At 42.2% G+C, this 7616-nt stretch overlaps 1 pseudogene across 1 annotated transcript; it reads left to right on the top strand.

Moving 5' to 3' along the window:
* Nucleotides 1-1568: 1568 nt before the first annotated feature.
* Nucleotides 1569-1904, top strand: LOC308435263 (small ribosomal subunit protein uS10-like; annotated as a pseudogene). Its single transcript has one exon. The product of its transcript is annotated as a small ribosomal subunit protein uS10-like (transcript).
* The last annotated feature ends 5712 nt before the right edge of the window (nucleotides 1905-7616 follow it).

The following is a 7616-nucleotide window of genomic DNA, read 5'->3' on the forward strand; positions in this document are numbered from 1 at the left end:
ATGGACCACATCGTGGGACACATTGACTCACCTCGTGGCAGACATGAGCCAGAGAGTGTGATTGCTAGTGTGCCTCCGTGTGCCTCTGTTCACTACTCTTGTTGTGCATCTGGGTGCCTATTGGAGGGTATGACCCACATACCCTGACATGACCTCCTACTAACTGTGCCCAGAAACGCCTTCATAATTACATGCCAGTATATTACCTAATTTCCTAGACACCAATAGTCATTTTCCACCAAATCTGGCCAAACTGAGTCAAGGCTGTAACCTCAGTATTAACAAGGCTGTGTCAAGAAGATCGAGGTTGAGGAGAGCCTTGGTTACACAGCATTTAAAGCTAATGAACACTTACATGAATCCACCAGACCTGACAGCAGGATTATTATCCAACTTCTTTGCCATAAGATCGGGTGACTTCACAGGTTATGAATATTTCTGTGGACTATTAAGTTGTTTCTTTCCCTATTGACAGCTGCCCATCGACAAGCTTTACTGCCTGTATTGGATTTCCAGAAGCCATGTGATGGTAAGAGAACAAACTCTTGCAAGTTGTCCTCTGACCTCCTCAGGGTGCGCCTTCACTTTAAGGTCGAATGTCAGGGTTGTTCGCTTTCATCAGCCAAACAGTGGTGCACCACTTAATGGGGATATTTGCTTCCTCCAGTCTTCAGGCTAGTGGAGGGAAGGCTCTGGGAGAAGAAGCCTGTAAATCCAATGCAGCCACTAGGGCTAAATTGCTTCTTGATGCTGGGACCTAGTCCTCGGCTGCTTCAGGAGCACTGACTCACACATGGACCTCAGTGGCATCACAGACTATGGTGGTCCTTGGAAGAAGTACCGTTCCTCATCTTGGATGTCCATCATTGCCTAGAGCCAGGGTGACCCTGAAGCCAGGTGGCATGTTGGGGCACTGAATCTGCCCCAAGCTCCAAGCCGCTGCACACCACCCCGCCTTCCCCAGGAGGCAATGGCATGTCGCACCATCGACCTCTGTGTTGTCTCATGCCCGTGTCCACTCTCCTGACTCCGTTTCCCCTCCTCCATGGCCTACACACTGGCTTCTGTCATCTAGTTTTCCCACCTATCCATCACGTCCCATGCCTGAGCAGCTTAGATCTTCCTCCACCCAAAACCATGTTTTTGCCACAGGTAGCTTGTCCTTGTGATTGTACACTTTATTCCTTTCTGAGACAGAGTTTCTCTCAGGGCTGGCCTGGAACTCTCCTCTGCCTCCCGAGTGCTGGGGTTAAAGGTGTGTACACTACCACTTCCCTCAACCCACTGAGTACACATTTCCTGATTCTCTAAATCAGGAAAATAAATAAATAAAGTGGGTGTTGCATGCGACTTCAGTCTACCTCGTTTTTAGGTCCTGTTGACCCAGGTCCATGTAGTCAACTGCACCATTTCATAGTACCAAAGGGTACCAAAGTATACATGTATCAGGATATCAAAGGGGCTTTCAGAGACCTGGTGGTGGGAGCTCTCTCCAGTCTTCCCCATCCTGACTCACCGCTGTTCACTCCTGCTGAGTAACAAGTTAGTCAGGAAGTCTCGTCTCAGCCATGGCATTTAAAGGTACCGGAAAGACACCCGTGGAGCCTGAAGTGGTGATTCACCGAATTCGAATCACTCTCACCAGCTGCAAGGTGAAATCACTGGAGAAGGTTTGTTCTGACTTGATCAGAGGTGCTAAGGAAAATAATCTGAAAGTGAAAGGACCAGTGCGCCTGTGTACCGAGACATTGAGGACCACTACCAGAAAAACGCCTTGTGGTGAAGGTGCCAAGACATGGGATCATTTCCATAAGTGACTCATTGTTTATATAGTCCTTCTGAGATTGTTAAACAGATTACTTCCACCAGGAATAGAAGTTGAAGTTACCATTGTAAATACCTAAGTCAACTGTTTAAATAAATTGACTTAATTATTAAAAATGAAAGAAGATAACAATGGGGAACTGTAGCTAGTAAGACTTAACCATTCATTTCCAAAAGGCACAGTCAGAAATGAAAGCTTTCTCACATATGTACACATATACAGAGCTTCTCTCCCATGTGGATCCTCTCATGTTTTCTAAAGGTACCAGAGTAAGCTGAAGCCTTCCCAGGGCACGCATACTTTAGAATGTTGACAACTGTGCATCCTTTCACAGAAGTGAAATGAACTAGCAAGTGAAAGCTCTCCCACGGTTTTTTTGTACACATAATGTTTCTCTCCAGTATGAATTCTTTCATGATTTATTAGGGACACGCATAGGGTTTCTCACCAGGGTGACTTCCTCCATGTGTTTTTGGGGAACTGAGACAAGTGAAGCTTTTCCCACATTGTTTACAAACATAAGAACTCATGCCATTGTAAATTACTTGGTGTTTTCGTAATTGTTAATACGACAAGAAGGCTTTCCCACAGTGGTTACATATGTAAGGATTTTCTCTGTGCGAGGGTGTTTATGTGTGTGAAGGTCAGTAGAAGTCACGAAGGCTTTCCCACACGGCTTATGCTTGAAGGATTTCTCAGCCATGGATCCTTTCATGCATGAGATTTAAAGTACAGAAAAATGAAACCCTTTCCACATCACTTACATACATAGGATTTCTCTCCAGTGTGAGTTTTTATGTCTTTGAGATGAATACTACTAAAGAGAGGTTTCCCACACTGCTTAATCTGAAAACGCCAGTGTGGGTTCTTTCATGACTTGTAGGTTACTGGAACAAGTGTAGCCTTGCCCACGTTGGTTACATGTATGTGTGTCTTGGCCTGGACATTTCATTCATGCTTTTGGAAAGACCCAAAAGAACTGAAAACTTAGCCATCCTGTTTACAATTTTCTTCAGAGGAAGTTCTTTTATGATCTTTATCACAATGAAATCTTTGTCACAATGTCACATTTTTAATACCATTTCTTTCCATATTCCTGATCTTCATAGGATTTGTGTTCTGGTTTGGGCGTAGGGTGCACACTTTGAGATAAATGACCTATAACTACTTTTGGATACTCTTGCTTTCGCATCTTCTCCCCGTACACTGTGCCACTATCACAACATTCATAAAGTTCTGAGTTGTCTAATGACCCAAATGCATGTTCTTCAAAATTCAAAAAGAAAGTTTTTACCTCTTCTGGGACCTGCAAAGTCTGGGCATGTGAGGAAATATGTTGATCATATTAATTCAGGTAAGAAGTTTTGCCTTAAATGTGGACAGCAGCATTTCTTGGGCTGACATTTTGGACTACAAAGAAAGAATAAGAACAAGAGAAATGCTAACATACCACTCTGTTCCCTACATATAAACTGTGACCATTTGCTTAGGCTCTTGTTCCATGCTCGAATTCTGAGCCAATGTAAACCCTTGTTCACTTAGGTTTTCTTCTTAAGTACCTTGCCACAGCAATGAAGCAAGTGACTTATACAGATATGATCAAGGGTAAGTCAATGCACTAATAATTAACATAACCATTTATGTATTGTTTTATTCTGTGTGCAGGCATATGTATAGGTTAAAGGGCAATTCTGTAGAGTAAGTTTTCTCCTTCTATGTTTATGTAGGTTCCTGAGATTTAACTCAGTTATGTTTTCAAACACCAAATGCTTTTAGAAGCTGAGATAACTCGCAAGCCCCAATATCACTGTTTCTATGGAATAATTGTGGGTTGGTGCCTATATGCAGATGAGGGCAGGCACAAGATAAGGCAAGGCCTGTGATTGGGCAGTGACAAGGAAAGGCAGGGACAGAGTTTTGAGAGGCTGGAGAGGTAGGAGAGAGAGGAGAAGAAGAGAAGATGGAGGAGAAGGATGACCCACCCCTGTGTGGATTTGAATAGGCACAGGTAGCTATGACTATCTTCTAAGGGATGGATAATTACAGGACAATTTGTCTTATCTAGGTGGCCAGTTTATATTAATATTAATTAGCTCTGAGTTTATTGTGTGGACATTTTGTAGGCTGAAAATTTGCTGATAAAAATCTGATTGATAAGTTACAAGCCTCTAGAGTTTTGATTTCAGTGGGTTGCCAGAAATGTGAGTAGAGTTCACAGCAAGAGAACCATGAGATAGGCAGTCTCTGTACAGGGCTGGTGTGGCACTGACCCACCCATGGGATGGCCACTGATGGGGCCAGCCATCGAGACAGAGAGACCACCAGGAACAGAATAGTAGGGGGTAGCATGGCATGGTGCCTGGTACTATCTACACTTTTATTAATATTTACTGCTACAATTAATGCCAATCCAAGAAAGGATGTTATGCATTTATATATTCTACAAAACAGTTCTAACCTAGCTCTCTGTCACCTTTCACAGAAATAAATAACATTTGCAGCAACGGTTGCATTACTATTTAATAATAATACAGGCAGTGGTCTGGCTAATCCAACAGTGGCTGTCTCCCAACACAAAGCCCAAGAATCTGGTAATTGTTCAGTCCACAAGGGTAGCTGTCTTCAGCTGCTCATTGATCTACATTGGAATCCGGAAGAAGTAAGTTTTAATACTAGTGAGACAGCCACAGAAGAGACAAACTTATAGTGAAAACACAGTCAGGCAGGCAAAAAGCAGAAGCTTCCTTCTTCCATGTCCTTTAAAGTGAGCTGCCACCAGTTGTATGGCCTGGATTTAGGTCTTTTGACCTCAGATGATCCAATCAAGAAACCCTTCACAGGTATGCCCAGGTTCTAGTGGTTAGAGTTATTACCAACAGTCTCAAGAATAGTCTTGGAGACAAGCCTTCACACATATCTGCAAAGGATCATCTAGACTAAGGTTAGTGCTAGGAATTCCTCTAGGCTCTGCCCAACAGTTACCGTGCAACAGCTGCCCACCAGGCTGAAGTGGGAACCCAGGCATAAAAGAAGTTACCCTCCCCACTCTGTGTCTGTGTGTCTGTCTGTCTGTCAGTCTCTTTCTCCTGGCCGGCCTCTTCTCTTCCTCTCTCCTGTCTCTTTCTGTCCTTCTCTGTCTTCCTTCTTTTTCTGCCTTTACCATTTCCCAGGTCTCTTTTCCTTCTCCCTAATAAAATTCCTTTTATACTAAGCCTGTTTTATAGCTGATTCCTCAAGCGGATGCCTCAGCATGGGCCCACTGAGATGCTCCCTCCCACCACATCACCACCACTGTTTTAAAAAAATAAAGCAGTCCTTGAGATCATCTCTGAGGGATAACATTGGTTATATTAATTGATGTTGGAATAAATAATTAATTGCAGACAAGACAATTCCCTGGACAGAGGACCCTGAACTATATACAACGAAGAAAATAAACTGACAACTTCCTGACTGAATGTCATTCGACCAGATTCTCATGTTCCTTGATTTTTGGAACATGAGGAACTGTACTCTTGATCTGTGAGACAGGGTAAATTCTTTCTCCCTTAAGTTCTTTTGTCAGGGTATTTACCACAGCAGCAGGAAACAAATAAGACAAGTGATAAATGTAACAAAATTTATTTGACCAAACAAAGTAGCTGCAATAAACACCAATCAATATTTTAAATAAGAAAGGATGGCTTGCTTAATATAGATAAAAAGACTAAAACTACATTAATCTAGGCCGGTGAGATGGCTCAGTGGCTAAAGGTATCTGTTATCAAAGCTTTGGTACCTGAGTTTGGTCCTTAGGACCCACAGGATGAAAGGAGAAAACCAACCCCCACAAGTTGTCCTCTGACCTACATAAACACATAATTAATAAGTAAAAATGTAATACAAATAAAAACATACTGCAATGTCTTTAAGAACTCATTTAACCAAGACACTAAACAATCAACACAGAATGAAAACAATTCATAAGAAAAGGCAATCTTCAATTGGACATTTTGAAACGTAAAAATGGAACAATCAATAAAGAAATGGTGTGTCAGAGTCAGTATCTAATTAAAAAATCTAAACACATGAGTCAAGGATAAACCGGTCTGTAGTTAGAAAGACACAGTATATTTTGATATGGGGTCCATTTAGCTCCAGTACAACTAAAAAACCAGGTCAGTGAAGATGACAAAAATGTATTATAATCAAACCACTACTGATTGATCAGGGCCACAGAATGTACTCAGGAGATGAATCGCAACCTTGAGCTAGAAAGGATATAATAGAACTTTTAAGCTTGGAAGCCACAAACATCTGTACCAAGTTACAGTTACAGATTTCCACCAATCAGAATTAAGGATAGGGGGACTTCCTTAGAAATAGTTCATTGTAGTACATTGACCCTGTTCCCACTGATTGGTTTATTCAACTGTTAAGGGTGACTTGAGTAACACTCATATCTCAATTTGCCAACCAAGATGTCAGTTACCACATATCTACTACTCACCCCCCACCTCTTCCTTTCCTCCTTCTCTCCCTCTTCCTCCCTCTCCCCCGCCCCCCCGCCTTCGGTCTCCTTTCTCCCTCTCTCTGCAAGTAGAATGTCAGTTACCCAGGCGGACTTGGAAACTTAAACTTTATTTGATTCATATTCAAAATGGAGGTTTTATCCAAGATGGGTGCGGTATAGCTCCTTCTTACATTCTCCCCTTGTCCTTGTGCATTATTTAACTATTTGGTTACCTCTTTTGGAGTATAAGGGATTGTAATGGGTTCTTAGAACATAGCAACAGAGTTAAACTTTTGATTGAATAAATTTAACTAAAGCATTGAGAATACAAGGCCCTATGAGGAGCAGGAGGAAAAGAATGGCCAGAGGCCCTGTTAAGGTAGAGAGCAAGGTGGTTATCCAAGGGTACCAGTCAAAAAGATTCTGAAACCATTTATCAGCCTGTCTCCTTTGTCCCTCCCTACTGAACATATTTCATGTTACCTTTGCTGAGGTGGCTCAGACTATTCCAGAATGACTGGCATAGAAACAACAGGTTTCTCCTAAGGCCATGCAGAGCCTCCCTTCTTTGACAGACATCAGGAACAACACTTGCCTATTTTGTAATGTTACTTCTGCTAGGGAGTCTATTTGTTTTTCTAATGGTTGTATGGGAAAGTAAAGGTGACTTAGGCCTTTGTCTACCTGTTTACTCAGGAGTCAGAAATGTTTTCCCCCAACTATAAGTGAAATTGTCTCCAGGGTAGTAAAAAAGGCAGTGCTGGCACCCACAAGCAAGTGCGCCAGAATGTACGGGGCACTCACTCTTCAGAACCAAGTGGACCCCAGTTTGATGTGGGTGTGGCCTTCGAGTCTGTTGAAATACAAAACCTGGGGTAAAATATGAACCAAGATGAAAAGTTCAGAATTCGTGAAGAAATGGGTCATGGTCAGGCAAAGAGTAATGTCAAGGGTTCAGGTGAACCAGGTTTGTGTGTTTTGGGGGAATGTCATTAGGAAGGTGGTTTTGCTAATGGTTCCATTTTAATCCAGAAACTGAATATGTATGATTAGCATCACAATAAGACACAGTAAGGAAGGGGGATTCAGATAAAGGGAAAAGCAGCATATTTTAAATATTTTAAATCCTGTTCTTTGGATTTCTCATAGGTTGATAGACAAGTGAGTAGGCCATAGGCATTTGTTATCTGCCTGGTCTAAAGATACCAAGTTAATATCTGAGTCCTGTTCTGGGACAGCAATAACAGCAACCCTTATATAGTTGGGGGAACCTAGGTTGTAAGTACAGCCAACAATCCA

Source organism: Micromys minutus (genome assembly GCF_963924665.1).
Source record: "Micromys minutus genome assembly, chromosome: 22".
NCBI classification, from domain to species: domain Eukaryota; kingdom Metazoa; phylum Chordata; class Mammalia; order Rodentia; family Muridae; genus Micromys; species Micromys minutus.